The following is a 17,387-nucleotide window of genomic DNA, read 5'->3' as shown; positions in this document are numbered from 1 at the left end:
AAAAATGGAAGCCGTCGAGGTTTTTGTATAATATTCAAGAGTTTTCTTGCCGGATTGCGAATTGGCCCCATATTTCATCAGTTAATTTTGTCATTCTGCAAACATATTTTTTTATATTCTAGCGCTGATAACCTCAACCCGCGTAAAATGCTTTGATTCATTTTCTCATAGTCCTTCCTATCTTAGGCTCTCAACGTAGAAAGCAATCCGTGTGCCCTTTCAACGCCGGCAAGAGAAGCCCAGCTTGCCACTCGGCTGGGACGTCATAAGAATCAAGAGCCGCCTCCACGTCATCAAACCATCCGGGTACTAAGAACTCCCGACGCACCATCGGTGCTAGTACTCCTTTCAACATGGATGCATATTTTAGGCGCCGATCTTCTTCTGCCCAACTCCAAGCTAACGCTCCGCTGTTACCTTCCTCGTGAGAACCAGCCCGCTTTTGGGTTCGCAACTTCTGACTCTCCAGAAGTAAGCATTGCTTTTCCTTTCAATGCTTCAGCAATTTCAATCGAAGCTCCAGCATTTTGATCCGCTGCTCCGACGCTGTTTGCATCATGGCACTACTCAGAACTGCCCCCCCCCCCTCGTCACTGGTCACCGCCAACTCCTGCAAGCTTTCAACCCCGTCCGAATCCGCATCTGTGGTGTTACACTCCCCGTCTCCCAAGTTGCATGGCATCGTCATCAACTGCGCCCGACAGGAAAAAAGAGGCACTCTCCTGACTTCTGAAGAGTCACTCCGCGATGATCTCTTCTTCCAAAGGCCTGGAGGAGCTCGCTTTCGCATGCTGCTAGCTCCTCATTGACATTCTCGGGTCCGCCATCCACGACACCGCTCTCGTCCCGCGTCCACCACTGCTGCTCTATTACGCCCGTCGTATGACAATCCTACTCGACTGCGCCAGTTATGAATGTTGATGGTTCGTACTTCGTAGTGGTCTCCAAAGTTTCTCGGTTCCCCAACAAAGTGCGGAATAAGATGCAACAGGTTCACCTTAGGCGACATAAACACAATTTATTTAGATATTTACGAGTCAGGATCAAGATACTTGAAGAATTTCACGAGGTCCATTTCAAGGCCTCCTAAATGCGAGGGAAATCGTGATGTTTCCTAAACAACCAATCACATTCGTTGGCGAAAACCCGCCCATGATAATGTGGGGCCTTCACACACTCATCGGTCCTCCCATTACGGTGCTGGTTTATTTATGTAACATCATGCTTGGAATTGAAATTCTTCGGAGCCGACGAAGGTCATTTTATACTCGTCTGCTGTCAGCCCGTTGTCAACCTTGCGTGAACTTGAGCGTCCAAACGGCCGCGTCTCCACCGACTGTCGATTTATGGGACTCCGCCCCCCGGTCTTGTCGCCCCACTTCTTTTTACGCAGCCGCCGGTTTCCAAGGCAGTGGTCCGTGTACAGTGTCGCCTGACCGAAGCGGGCGGCGGCGGTAGCGCGACCGCAAACGGGGCGCCGGCCGCTTCCGGACCGCAGGGGGTGCGCAGGCGGCGTCTGGGCCTCAAAGGAAGGAGCAGAAGGCCGTCGCCGGGAACACGTATGTGAGACCGAAACACTTCTTCGAACGGGATGCTGGCGAGCAAACACGCACACACACTCTGTCCTGCAACCAGCTGCTCTTCCCATAATTCTGTCGGTTTGGCGCCAAGTGTCCGAATTCCAGACATGTCGAGCCCAACACACAGGGGGTTTACATGAGACCGACGAAGTTGGGTCAGGTAGGCCTGTCGGGCTGAAAACCGGCTATCGGGCTCATGTATACGCTACGGGGTCGAGCTAGTTGACCGTTTGGTCGGATCCCGCCAGCCCGACGGTAGTGGCTGGGTCGAATCGACCCTACCCGCTGGGTGAGGAGCATTATACGCTGGCGCATCTGGTCAGCGCCTCCTCTTTTGCCTCCTTGCTGGTCGGGGATGGGACCGTGAGCTGTTCGTCTGAGCCATCCTCCTCTCCCGCCTGCGCCTAGTTCACTTGCTCGACGCACGGTGCAGCAGCGATCTTTGCCCGACAGAAACAAATTCATGTAAACCAAGACGGGTCAGGCTGACTGAGCCCGACAACCAGCTCCCCGCTACTCGACCCGCTTGCATCGAGCTAATGTATACGGGGTTACATATAGTTAGCTATATGGTGTTTTATGGAGGGGGGGGGGGCATAAGTAAGTATAGATATCATGTGCCATACACAAGGTCTCGCCTAGGGTTGATGTAAAAAATTCGCGTCCTTGAGAAATGTAACATCTTTTGAAAGAGCTACAAATGCAGGTTCTCGTATTAAGCAGGGCTGAATGAAATATTATGCATTGACTCTAAAATAAAGCAAAATATTTTTTCCTCTGGTTTTCACGTTTTGTAGGGAGAGCTACATTGGCCACAGTCAAGCCATTTCGCCGTGCCTGTCCGTGAGAAGAAAAAAAGAAGAAAAGATGAAGTAAAAAACAACAACAAGAAGAAGCAGACGAAGAAGAAGTCAGATAACTCGGTAATTGGTAGTTAGAAGGGAACGACAACAGCGAGTAGCTGAGACAGAAGGTTCGTTCGAACGTTACGACGGCGGTGTGCCCCGGACGTCGACGTAAAGATGATGTCATACCACGAGACATCTTCTACCCCCGAATGAGAATGGTCAATTACGAGAGACAAGGGGCGCTCCTATGTGAACTGATTCCGCTACGGCATAAATAAAGCTGAAACCATAGAGCAAACTACTATGTGCAAAACTATGTCTTTACTTTCAAGCCGTACCAAAGCGTAGCCATGCAAATTGTTCTCGCGTAACTCCGGGTTGAACCACAAGCTAAACCACAGCTAAGTTTTTGTGCGCGTCGTTAAGATGTGATTTCCCGTCTATAGCTTATCTGCACCTAAATCGTTCTTTATTAGTAAGAAATCATGTGTAATGTGTGGGTGTTGAACCTGTACTGAGACGACGAAAGATTACATCGATGAAGCTTTCCTGATGTTGACATGAATTCTCTTCTCCCGACATGGGCTTTATGCAACGCGGCTTCTTGTGTACTTCACTTTCCCAAGCAGTCTACCACTTAGCTCTTGGCTTGCTGTGCCTTAGTTTCATGCAATCCCTGTGTGCCATGTGCGCATGTTTCATTTCCATGGCCCTGGCCTATTCAGCGCATGCTTTCGCTCTCCCATTAGCCCTAAATCCATTGTGACTGGGGACCTGGCACAATTTCATTGTATGTTGTGAGGCGAAAAGCTTCACTAGGCTAGTCAACGTCGAGCCTCGCGTGTGCTTCGTCGTTAGAAAGAGCCACAGCTGGCAGGAGCTGCCAACTTAGGTCTCTCATTTCACATGAAATGGTTATATCAGAATCACCCTGCTAGGACCCTGGCATTCACGTTACCTCTATAGGCGACTAAGGCACGTTGATACGGCTTGGTTAAATCGGGGCTTTATATGTGGGCTGAGGAAGAAGAAAAAAAGAAGAACGCTCGGTAGCCTGCAGCTAATGCTTTCACTCAATATTTGGTTCAGCAGCGTTGAACCTGCGTAATAATTTATGTCGTAGCCTTTGTTATGTTATATATTGCTTCTTTGCACGTTCTCAACAGCAGTTCTAGAGTTTAGTCGAGCAAGGACACTTAAAAAGCTCTTTGTAAATGATGCTATATTTGATTTTCTCATTCATTTTTTTTTCACAGCGGCACAAAGCGCATAGAATGCTGCAGTAAAAACTGGTGCATACTGAGGCAGTCGTATTGTTTTCTTTATTACGCCCTATACCATTGGCGCCCCAGCGGGGTCAGCTTCGTATATACGGGAATCCCCTGGTGACGTGACGACATCACCGCCTCGCGCCATCCTGCGTAACCTTGCGTGAACTTTTCGCTAACGCATGATCATGCTGGTGAGTGATGAACCATTATTGGCATTGCTCTTCGCATATAGTGTTTAGTTTTTAAACCACCTGTTTAAAATGTGGCGAAACCCGTATACTTTCATTTACTGCCAGATATTCATATTAATAAGCTTACGTGGTTTTTTGTTTCCTGAAAGTACGAATTTCTCAAATTTGATCAATTGTGTGCTGAAGAAGGATAGCAAAGCGAATGACTGTAGCTGAGGCTCACATTTCAATCCCGGTCAAGGTCAAACCTTTTGCATCCTTTACCTATTGTGCATTGTGCGCAGCGTGTTTAGCAATTTGATTTATGTCAGGGAGATTGTTCCAAATGACGACCCAGGACTGTTAGAGATGTTCAGTACTATTTAGTGGCTGCGATGTCATTTTTCGTGTGATCATCAGTGGTCCTGGCTTGTAGCACATCCTTTATCCACCACCATTACCACGTCACATATGAGCGCCCGCTTGAGTAGCGTCAGAGCCTTTGATTAATACGTTATAGAGTGACATTTGGGGAAACGTCCTAAAGTTACATAGGCTATAACTAACACCGCAATGATTGTCTTCAGCATTTTCAGCTGAGTATTAGCCTTCAATACGTGATGCCAGTTACCTAACGAACGCGAAGTGAGTTGTAAAACGAGCATAACTAAACTGCTGACGAAGTAGCGTTAGAACTTAGATGTAGCGCTAGAAGGAGGCTTAGGAGAGGCATGCGCACATCTATCACCAGAAAGAAATGCAGTCACTTCAAGTGATATGCATACGTTTTTTATGCAAAGGGCCCTGCTCCCGCCACGCAAAACATGTAGGGCAAGCAAGAACCGCCTTAGGTGAGGAATTTTCACTGTGGATGTTTCACCAATGAAAAAAAAATTGCCACATTAAATTGGCAATTTTATCTAGTTCATTCTCACCGGTTTGTAACATAAAATGCTTCATGTTTTATTTTCCCAAATTTCGACCAAATTTCTCGCCATTGCGGTGATTTTCACACTGTAATAGACAGCGAAGTATCCGATACATGAAATAAACTGGGCTGCTGGCCTTGGCAATTTTACGTGTGTGGTGTTTGCAAGCAGTATTTTGCTGCTTAGTGCCAGGCCATGTGTTACTACATATACACCCATTCAGGTATAGCACAACAATGGTAACCTGAGCGTTTTGATACTGCTTCACTGTGAATGAACAGTCTGCAGAAATAAGTCAGGAGCACAGAAACCCATATATGGTGTCTGTGGTTTTGTTCTCTCTACGAGCAGTTTTTGTCTGTCAAGATAAACTTTGTTTGGTTTCACAGTTCTATAGCTTTTCGCACTTCTTTTTTCACCTTATATCCCAATAGCATTCTCTGAATGCCTTTCACCCCATTTTTGGTGTGGCGATTATTCGGAGTAGTCGTAGGTTTTTTATTGCTCCTGCAATTTTCTGTAATTTCTCTCTGTTTTCAGCTGCTCAGAACTGTTTGTATGCTCCCTTCTTGTATACCTTGCGAAAAGTTTACTTACATCATTATTAACGCATTTTGAGTTGCGCTCTTCTGGTGTAATTTTCGTCAAGTCGCAATTGCTGCAAAATACATCAACACCTATATAATTCTGCACATAATTTTAATAATCATGGTTCTCATGTTGGTATACATACAAACATGTTTCACGAGAACTAAACAAGTCTTATAATTCATCGCACATAATCTAGGTTGTAGTCCGCCTTAATCAGGCCATAAGAAAATTGGACATAAGAATACTAAGCATTCTCTCAGTTGTTAATTTCGTACGGTGTTTTCCTGAAACGTTGAGTATACATCCTGTGGTGTAATAAGATACAGCCGCATCGATTTCAGCATTGTTCGTACATAAAGCTCCTGTATAGAACGTAACTAATAGGCATGCTGAATAAGTAAGCCAAAATATGCACGAACGAAACTCGTACTACTATACAGGACTGACCCGATAGAAACCTAATCTGGGTGTTTGTAATTTCTTAATGCAGAAGAAAAAGACGGTTTCTTTGTAATTTCTTTTCTTCCGGCAAAATCGCTGAGAAACTATGTTAGCAAAATAGCAGGATAACCAAGCGAAATAAACCATGCGAGAGCTGAATAACTATATCAACTTAGGTTCGCTATGTGGCACCCTCTTCGCTGCGTGAAATGCCCGGAAACAAAACTGGGCGATAGAATAAAAATGCTTGCTGCCTGATTAACAACTTCGAAAACACCGCGCCTCTCACGGAATTGTTTAGTAGAGTCGGTAGTGGCGACTCCTAGTTGCCAAAGGCACAGGCGTTGACGACGATTGCGAGGCCCTGTGATCTCGGAGGCAGAAGAGTTCCGCGGGCGTTTTCAAGAGTACGGCAAAAGCACTCGTGCGTGTATTGTGTCTCTTTCCAGCCTGCGTACTTTGCAATCTATCAAGTACTATGGACCACCAACTTGGCTAACCTTACACATTAGCGGTACACTATTACACCAGCATATTTCCCGTTCCCTTCACGCTTTAGAGTAGGACAATCGCAAAGGAATATATATATATATATATATATATATATTTATATATATATATATATATATATATATATATATATATATATATATATATATATATATATATATATATATATATATATATATTGCCGCGAAACCTTCAAAACAGTATTTGTTGTTTTTTAACAGCCGCTGGCATACAGGCTTATCAATCTCATTCTGGACCGCGTATCAGTTCCGTAATCTTTGTTATTGCTCGATGTCGCGAGTCACACCATTATCAGTTTTGTTGTAGCGCAAGATGCACCGAGATCTGTCTCGAAGGTTCCGGCCACTCTGGTGTCTTTCCACAATGTTCCAGCCCGTGCTGGTAGCTGTTTGCGACGTTATCTAGATTGTTCTGTGCAGCCTTTAAATTGAGCGTTGCCGAGTGTGACGAGCATTCCTTGTTCGACGATCGACGAGCACGTTTGTTTCTATCGCCGCCGCCGAGTTGCTTAGTCCTTTTGCGGGCGCAAGGCGGCCCAAATAAAGAGTTTCTTTAGTGCAATCATCGACCCTTCATTTGTGTCGTCGACCTCGTCACCCCTACGTGACATCTGGTGGAGGTGCTGCTTTTGATCCTTCAAGCGAAGACCCAAGCCGTGTTCCTGTCGCCCTGGAAGACCAGCCTACAGGTCACCCAGCCAGCCGCCGACTTCAAGGCCTGCAACCCGAACACGGTCTGCTGCCTGACCCCATTCGATCTCGGAAGGCATCGACACTGAAAATGGCCCAGCCTACAGCACCGGTTGTTTTCGTCCAACGTCGTGAGCCCCCCTGCTTCCATGGACGACCGGATGAAGATGCTGGAAACTGGATAGACCTTTTCGACCGTGTGGCAGAATTCAACGGCTGGAACGACGCTGCGAAACTCAGACAGGCCTACTTTGTTCTTCAAGGATGCGCGAGTTTGGTTCGAAAATCATGAGGCAGCTATGAAGGATTGGGAGATTTTCAAGGAAGCGTTTTTGACTGCCTTTCCAAGCGTCGTCCGAAAGGAAAGATCCCAGGCCCTCCTTCAGTCAAGGCTTCAACTTCCTAACGAGCCTGTCTTGGGGCCGAATTACGGTTCTCGCTCTAAAGTTATAGAGCGTGACGTTAAAATGACGACGCCGTGACGTCTCGGTGAGACGTCAACGCGTGACGAAAATCAGAATCAACCAATGATCGCCAGGGTGCCGCCCCGGGCCGGTTATTTTCACGGCAACAGGTTTATTCGCACGTCAATAAACTTATATGTTCACACGAACGTCTCAAACACAAATGCTTCAGTTAAAACGAGCACGGGGAAAAGCAACGCGGTTGAGCGTACACTACCAACCTCGCTCGTTTTCATTCGTTTTGCACTGTACGTCGCCTTCGCCTCCGCCTTTTGCTTTGGGCGCACTGCGGAGCCCAACCACCCTTCAGCGCCAACTTCGCAGTAGTTGAGTTCAGCCATTTGACGCACGCACTTGCTCACCGTCAGTTATGAGAGGCCGATTACCTGTGGAGACGAAATCCTCCGGAGGCAAAAAAAAAAAAAGAACGAAGCACGCATGACAGCCGCACCGTCAAGAGCGGTCGACTGCGAGCTTCATCACAGTTCATCGGCGCACATCGCACCACCATTCCGCTTTCGCATTTTCAAGTCGAAATGGGCGTCGGAACAACTCGCCGAACAAGTAGAACGCGTTCTCACACACCGCCCTTCGTCGTTGCTCGCGCCGGCGTTGCCGCTTCAGCGCCGCAGCCACCACTCGCACCACTCCACCGCGGACGCCGCCGCCATTTTCGGTCTATAACTCGCTCTAAAACGTTTTAGACCGTCTCATCGCGCTCTACAAAAATAGTCTAAAACCACGGGCATAATTAGGTGCGCGACGTCATCGTTTTTTTCGCCTCCGCGGCGCAATCGCAGCATCCCGTGACGCAACTTTTCAAGATGGCGACGGCGACCAATAGGAGCGGGCGTTTTAGAGCGCTCTCAATTATAGAGCGGTCCGTAATACGGCCCCTGGCGTACGTTGAGGAGATGAAGCGCCTCTTTCGCCGCGCCGACCCTAACATGACCGAAGGTGAGAGAGTCAAATTTTTAATGCGGGGCTTTAAAGAATCGCTTTTGCAAGTCTTGTCCGAAATCCGGCAAACACCGTGGCAGAATTTGAAACGGAGGCGTCTGCTATCGAGAAGACGTTGGCCACCCGGATGCGCTACAACGAGCGACCACTTCAACCGGACTACTCAAGCCACTACCCCAGCGCATCTACAAGTGGAGAGAACCTTCGGGACCCCATCCGGGAGATCGTACGAGAGGAGCTCCGCCGAATGATGCCATCCTCGCAATCCCAGGTGGCGACGCTCGCGGACGTCGTCCGTGAAGAAGTCCAGCAGTGGCTGGGCGTTCCTCAAGCGACGACTGCGACTGTTCCAGCGCAAGAGGCAACAGCAATGAACTATCCTGGTGCATTACGTCGCCCTGCGCCCCGACGTGATGACTTTCCGAGACCTCGCCGCCACCGTCCTGTTCCTGAAAACCGCCCCTTGGCCCCCGCCCGCTAAGCATACCAACGACCCCCAAACCCCAGGAAGTGCGACGCCTGGAGGACTGCAAACAACCGGCTATTATGCTTCCACTGCGGTGAGGCCGGCCACATTCTGCACCACTGCCCGTACCGACGAATCGGTCTCCGCGGATTTGCAGTCGACGCTTCACGACCACGCCCAGGTGAACGGCCACAAGAAATTGACAACTATCTGCGTAGCGGTGAGATTGCGCCATCTCCTCACCCATACGTTACAATATATATATATATATATATATATATATATATATATATATAGAGAGAGAGAGAGAGAGAGAGAGAGAGAGAGGGAGAGAGAGGCAGGCAGTACCTATCATAGAAGAAGCTTCTGTGCTAAGCTGGGCGTGATAAAGGACAAACGAGGCAAGGACCTCACTGAAGCCTCAGAGATAAAGAAGAGTTGGCAGGAATACACAGAGGAACTGTACAAGAAGGACCCGAATGTGCAAACCCAACATAAGACGGTTGTGATTACTGATCTCGAGCCGGGCATCCTGAAGAGTGAAGTTGAATGGGCCTTAGCCAGCCTTGCTGAGGACAAAGCCAGCGGAATTGATGGCATTCCAGCTGAGTTGCTTCAAAACCTCAACCATGACGCTGTTAACATTCTGCATACATTATGTCAGAAGATTTGGACAACCCTGCAGTGGCCACAGGATTGGAGGAGGTCAGTTTACATCCCCATTCCAAAGAAAGGCAGTGCCAAAGATTGTTCCAACTACCGCACGATCGCGCTTATTTCGCATGCTAGCAAGGTGATGTTGAAAATCCTCCAAGGTAGGCTGCAGCAGTATGTGGATCGGGAGCTTCCGGACGTGCAAGTTGGGTTTCGCAACGGCAGAGGAACTAGAGACCAAATTGCCAACCTTCGCTGGATCATGGAAAAAGCAAGAGAGTTCCAGAAACCCATCTACTTCTGCTTTATTGATTGTGCGAAAGCGTTTGACTGCGTAGATCACAGCAGATTGTGGCAAGCTCTCCAAAAGATGGGAGCTCCAATTCACCTCATCTGTCTCCTCAGGAACCTGTATGAAGGGCAAGAGGCCACAGTCAGAACTGGGCATGGTCTTACTGATTGGTTTCCGATTCAGAAAGCAGTGAGGCAAGGCTGCATGCTGTCGCCCTGCCTATTTAATCTATATGCAGTGTGCATCATGAGGAAGGCCGGTCTGGACGGGCCTTCAGCTGGAGTGAAGATTGCTGGAAAATGTAGCAACAACCTTAGATATGCGGATGATACCACTTTAATGGCAGAAAGTGAAGTGGAACTCAAGAGACTTCTGATGCGCGTACAAGAAGAGAGTGAGAAGTTTGGGCTTAAACTCAACATTAAAAAGTCAAAGATCATGGCGTCTTGCCCTATCAAGTCCTGGCGCATCAATGGACAAGAAGTGGAAGCTGTGACAGGTTTTCTGTTCTCGGGCTCCAAGATTACCTCAGAAGGAGACTGCAGCCATGAAATTAGGAGACGCGTGCTTTTGGGAAAGAGAGCAATTGTTAGCCTTGGCCGCCTAGTAAAGAGCAGAGACATTAGTCTGCCAACCAAGATCCGTATAACTCGTGCTATGGTCTTTCCAGTTGTGATGTATGGATGCGAGAGTTGGGTTGTGAAAAAGGCTGATCGCCGAAGAATTGACGCGTTTGAATTGTGGTGCTGGCGAAGACTCTTGAGAGCTCCTTGGACTTCCAGAAGGTCAAGTCAGTCGATATTGTCGACCATAAACCCTGTCTGCTCATTGGATGGTCAAATTCTAGAGGTAAAGCTCAGCTACTTTGGTCATCTGATCACAAGAGAGGAGTCGCTGGAGAAAGATTTGATGTTGGGAAAGGTTGAGGGTCGCCGGAGAAGGGGTAGGCAACGAACGCGGTGGTTAGATGGCATCCTCGAGGCACTGCAGATGAAGTTATGTGATGTTCGGAAGATAGTGAGAGACCGGAAAGCGTGGCGTGACATGGTCCATGGGGTCACGAAGAGTCGGACACGACTGAACTGAACTGACCTATCATAGAGATTGCGAAATAAAACATAAATGAACGCAAAGTTTTGTTAGACACCGTATATATACATATATACACATATATATATATATATATATATATATATATATATATATATATATATATATATATATATGTGTGTGTGTGTGTGTGTGTGTGTGTGTGTGTGTGTGTGTGTGTGTGTGTGTGTGTGCGTGTGTGTGTGTGTGTGTGTGTGTGTGTGTGTGTGTGTGTAAGGTGTCTAAGAAAACTTTGCGTTAATTTATGTTTTATTTCGCAATCCCTAGGATGGGTACTGCCTGTGAAGTAAGGCACACGAGAGGTAAAGGATATATTGCATGCGTAGAGCAGAATGAACAACCCTAAGAAGCATTCATAACACTGCATAAATGAGTGAGTTCTGTCTCAGATTAATAAATGGAACTATGGTGTTAAAAATGCAAGACAAATTTAGAGGCATAAAATGAAAAAAGGCAGATCAAAAATGACATTGGGAGCTCGCATACAAACGTTTATATACAAGCCTGTGTCAGCCAAGCCTGAAACAAAAACGGTGCTTTGAAGCTTGGTGAAAATATTTGCATATCATTTTAAGTTATGTAGCACTCCTCGAACCATTTTCACTTTCTCCTAGATTAGTTACTTTAGTCAGATAAATTTAGCCAAATATTTATTGTTCACTTTGGAGCCAAATGGGTTTCATTACGTTCATGGGGAGGTTCTGAAACAACCTATACAGTATTTTCTGCCAACGTATCTAAGACGTGGTCATTTTTTCCAGGATTTGAAAAAAAGCATGCGAATAATGTCATGCTTGCTAATAGTTAAGGCTGCTGGAAATTAAATTGATTGCATTCCCCAATTCTAACATAGTCTGAACAAATGCGACATAAATTGACTTTTTAGCTGAGGGAAAAGCGAGTCCCATGTTTCTGTGCTAGTAACGAAGAGTGGAAGTGACTTCTTTAGTATCACCCCTGCAAACCAACCGGATGTCAGAAAATATGACTAATGGTATCTATATGAATTTATAAACGGTACTGCAGAGCTGCATTTGAAATATTTTGACAGCCTATGGTGTTGCAGACGTTCAAACTAGAGTAATGACGTTTTCGTTTGTTTAAACTGTACTTCTCATTCGCAGCAGCAGACTTCAATACGACCAAAGTCGTCTTAAGGTAGGCAAGAGGTAGAAAGCATATGATATGATGATTCAGTACGCCTCGTCGGGAGCTAGGCGTACATAGGAGGAGATACCATTATGAATGATATTATTTGCGTTATAAATCACGAGTGTGAGTTCTTTTTGTTGGGAACACAAAATACTATGGGAAAACAAGTTGGCAAGATATTTTTTGCGCATGCATTTGTGGCTGTTTAGTAGGGAGATATACCCAGAGAATTACAATGGGCTTAATATTAGTTCTTTAAAGTTTTAGTACAAGTCCTTAAAAATAACTTTTTCCGAAAGTTTAGATATCAAGAAGATGCGCTTCACTGGTACGTTTCAGTTTAACTAGAATTTATGTCGTTAATGATAAGGTTAGGTAAGCATCACATGAGAGCCCTCTCGATATAAAAGAAACGCACTGTTAAAGAAGTGACCTGTTATTTTATTACATCCTAACAAACAGTTGTAATAAAAAGGGGATAAGTAGAACTAACAGTTGGAAGGTCCTTTTTGTTCAGACCTAGAACAACTCTTCCTACTTTCAAATCTTCTAGCTCAATTTCGGATGGTAAAGATAGCTAAAATTTCTCGTAAAGTAATGTGTAGATTTTTTTTCGACCACTTTAAAGTTGATGTGACCGACCATACCTGATGAAAAGGTGAATCCGTAATATTTGAAACACTTTCGTGGTACAGGAAGCATTATAAGTATTATCAGGCAATGTTTGGATCGTAATGAGAAACTTCTGGTAAGCATTTGCTATTCTTCTGTAAAACAGAGTAGAACATAAAAATTTTAATCCGTACTGGACTATTTGAAGGCGCACAGTTGTAGGGACTCTACGGCTCGATGGATGTGAGCGTTTTAGAAAACCGGGTTCAACAATTGGTTATAACTTTTTTAGTCACCTTTGGGAAGCGAGGAAAAAAAAAACATCCTTGTTTCTCAAGCGAGTAAATGAAACCCTTACTCATGTATGCAAGCGTAAATCTTCTTTGAGATATGGTTGTTAGGTAGATTACCTGAACGTGAAAATCTTCCTTAATAGGTGCTCGAGCGTGTTGCCGAACCATGATGATGAGCGTTTTTCAGCTATAGTGATAATACGTATGTGTCGTAATAAGAAATGGTTACTAATTTAGAAGTGTGTCCGCAACGCCAACAAAACCTTGCTGTTAGGATAAAGGCGGATATAAATGAAGGCAAAAGTACAGTTGCAGGTGATGATAGAATGAGCTGATTAAACCTAGGTTAATGAATTCAACATAGAAACAAATAAACCAGTCGGTACTTTTGCAACCGCACTATCAATAAGAACGTATTCCGTGATAGTTGCGAAAAATGTGATATTTGAAAGGATCTGTTCAATATTATGTTCTCTCTACCTCGTTTAGTGATTTAGACGTAGCGAAATGTACACTGGACTCCGCATGCACTAAGCTGGTGCTGAAGTGTGATATTCCGTTGTTTTCAAAAATGTTCTTATCGCCCTTACCTGATTGGTGGATATGCTAGAACAGGACTTCAGTACCAGTGCCCCTGCCAGCGGTGAATGGAAGTGTACGCGTTCCGGTGGCAGATGTTGAAAGCCGAGAAGCACCAAGCTGCCCTATTCCTCCTTTTTCTCCGCAGATAGACGCATGGCTCCGCAGCGGCAGACGATGGCCGCGGCTATTGTTGATGGTAAGCAACTGAAATCTACCTTGTTCGCAGAGCCTTGAGAGGAAATTGTTTGTGACGTGCACTCCCTATCTAAACAGAGAACGCGCTCATCTGTGCTGAATAAGCTAGTTGCCGTAACGGCGCACTGTTTGGAACATATTCAAACGTACGTTGATGGTAAAGCAGACAGTATTATAGTGTATACTTCCGCGTTCCTTCCTGTTTATGCAGGCGCTTTAATGTCCACCGAATACCGCTGATATATTTCATTTACTTGCAATGAAACAGTAAACGGAGTGAACCATAATGGACTTCATGTGTTGCTCGTCGTGCGTGCGCTGCAAGGGTTTGCGGAAGAATTTTTAAGACGTTTGCCTGGCCGGAAGCGCACGCTTACTCACGAAGCTGGAAAACTATTACGTTAGGGAACTCACGGTCTGAACTCTTAGCTACAGCACCGCGGCTCTCAAGAATTATGAGCGATGCCGGAAAACTTCGCCTCGAATGTCCAACGCGTCCGTTAAATGTCGACTGACAATCCAAATGAGGAGCTGATGCACGCTGTCGGACGATGCACGCGAGCATGATGCGGAATGCTTAGAATACTTCCTTCTTGCCATTCGCAATTGAACAATGGAATGGACTACCTGAGGCGATTGTAAATGAGCACGATCAAAATAAATTCAAAACCCTGCTTTTGTCGTATCTTTTTCCTTAGTCGCACTTTTGAGTACCACCTCTGCACGTGTTGTATTTGCTTTTTTTCATATTGTTCAACCTTTGCATGGAAAACAATGTTCCGGTTTCCTCTTCTTCATATAGTGCTAGTGCCACAGTGCATCTATGATTGCTCACTCTTTCATTTTATAATGCTCTTTCAACAGTTATGTTCGCCTCCTTCACTGCTATGTTCCAAATGTTCATTTTGCTTGTGATTTCGTTTATTTTCGCTCCCCCTAATGTAATGCCACACCTAGGGGTCCTTAACAGAAAACAAATTATGGTGATGATTATGATGATGATTACAATGCTGATGATGATGGTGATGATTGTGTTGTTGTTGTTGATGATGATGATGATGATGATGAAAGCACTCCTACATAAAGAAACCACTAGCATTCTGTGGGACATTACGTCGTATGGTGTATCATTCAATATTCGCTAACGCACACGCGTCGACAACTTCATTGGTAGTGTCGTAATCTTCACACCAAGAAAGCCTAGGGGAATGTTTCTTATGAGTGTTAAAGAATTGTTAATTCAGGAGGCTAGTTGATTAGAAAGTAGATTAAACAGTCTCATGCCACCGGTGGAATACGAGCCCACAGCTTTATTATTTGTTTCCCTGATAAAATAAGGTAAACATTCTACTATGCTTTCATGGTGTCAAAAGAAGTTGGCTCCTCTCTTATGTGTAGCACTATGAGCTTCTCATTTTCCCGACATTTATTTGATGACTTGCGTAATGATGGCCACGAAACTAGGAGACTTGATGTCATAAAGTAAGAGGTTTATCACCCAGCTCCACCTTTATTTTATATCAATTTTCCATGTGACACCCGGGGTAGCAAAAGAAGTTCCAAGTCCAATGCTATAGACGAAAGTTCCCTTTACATATTGAAGGCTGTAATAATCCAAGTTAAATTCCCTCATTAACTTTCATTATCTACAACGTCGGTCGAGATTTTGAACGCCAAAATTCCACCTCAGAGCACATTGTGTCGGGTTTCAAACGTTGCAGACTTGTAATGTATTTTGTATTTTATGTCGAAGGATTTAACATTATTTTGGCAAGAATATTATCTGGAGCGATGCCATTTCATGTATTTGCAGTGCATAAAAAATCTCTCTAAGCTTTAAGATGCGCATTTTTGGTGTTCGATATTTCTATCCACATTAGTGATTCACTGTCTTGTTATACTATACGAATCAATGCTAGCTGCCGTGTTTACTCGCCATCTTGAGCCAATTGCTCGTCGTTACAAGAACGTGCGGTGTGGGTTTCATAAGAAAGCATAACGATCATCATCGTCTGATGTATTAAGCCGTAAAGGAGACGAAAATGTGCGAAAGCTGCTGTCCCTTTCAGAGCCGTATTGCACGCTGAGGTTATCAGCAGTAGCTTTTTGACTGTTCGTACCACTCATTTGAAGCTTTTCGGGCTTCTTTTGAAAAGAAAATGTAGCCCCCCAATCCCTAATATCCTAGATAGGTGTGCTGTGTCGAAGTACGCTTTGGTGCATTAAGAAATATGCAACCTCTGGCACTGTATCATAAGGTAATAATCTTGCCTTGGGGTAGCGAGTGGGATAGGGAATGGTGGTTATTATCCAACGGTTACCACCTGAGGGCAAAAGGAACGGGCCGAAAAGGTCTATGGTGACTTCATGTCATGGTGTACTTGGTGTTGTAATGGGTTTGAGGTGTCCGGTAGGCATGCACAATTGCACTTTCAATAGCTGACACCTCGCTCCGGCGTCTTCGTTAATCGGATGTACGATGCACATCAGGGCGGTGACGCAATCACTGAAATTAACGTTTCATTACTACTAACAGAAGCGGGCGGCACGCCGTCTGATCAACATTCACGGGCATTAGTTAGATCACCCGTTACTTACGCGCAGGAGAATCGCCACTTTTACACTGCACTTTTCCAGTTATTGCCGAACGCATTCTCGTGTTTCCTACCCAGTGCTTTGCCTCAGAAAGGTTGTCGCTGCCTGCGTGCCTCAAAAATCCCGATATCAGTTCCTAGCTGTCAACGAGCCAACGTGAACACCTGCGTTCTTTTTTTCTATGAATCTATAGAGTGCTCTGCCTGTGCGCCGAAAGTGTGTCCAGCTACCACCGCCAAGAAGCAAATTGTGACAATCGATGATATAAGTCCCCTACCGCCTCTCTTCTACCACAGCCACTGAATGGAGGCGCACTTGGTGTGCGCCTCCATTGAGCGTCTGTGCTTCTACAGAGCTAAGTTATATTGTCGCAAGTTAAGTAAATGCTCGAAGATGACGTTATCCAGGTTTTAAACAGTCCATGGTCCTCACCGGTTGTCATCGTTAAAAAACGAAAGGAAGCACGTTAAGTTTTGGCGACGTTTTTCGCATGCTAAACGGAGTAACTAAGAAAGACGTCTGTCCCCTGCTGCAATGACGAGTATCTCAACTGTCTTCAGCACGCTAAGCATTTTTTCTTTCGAGCTATAACAGCGGCTACTGGCAGATTGAAGTAGATGAAGGAAACCACGAGAAGACATTCTGTTTGCCTTCCAATGTAATTTATAAATTTAATGTTCTAGCTTTCGGCCTTTATTGCACACCAGACGCATTTCAGTCGATGATGAATACAGTCCAAGCTCGCCTAAAGTCGCAGTGCTGCCTAGCCCACCTTGACGATGTGGTAGTTTTTGCAGTATCGTTTACTCAACATCTCTAACGCCTGCGGGCAGTACTCAAAGTCTTTCATTCAACTAACCCGAAAATGAAGACGTGAAAACTCCTCTTTAGCTAGCGATAGCTCAGATACTTCGGTCATGTCGTCAGTTCCGTCGATGTGAAGCCTGACCGCGAGAAACTTG

This window comes from Amblyomma maculatum, chromosome 2, assembly GCF_055883805.1.
Source record: "Amblyomma maculatum isolate TAMU_Amacu chromosome 2, ASM5588380v1, whole genome shotgun sequence".
Taxonomy (NCBI): domain Eukaryota; kingdom Metazoa; phylum Arthropoda; class Arachnida; order Ixodida; family Ixodidae; genus Amblyomma; species Amblyomma maculatum.
This window is presented reverse-complemented; position numbering follows the sequence as displayed.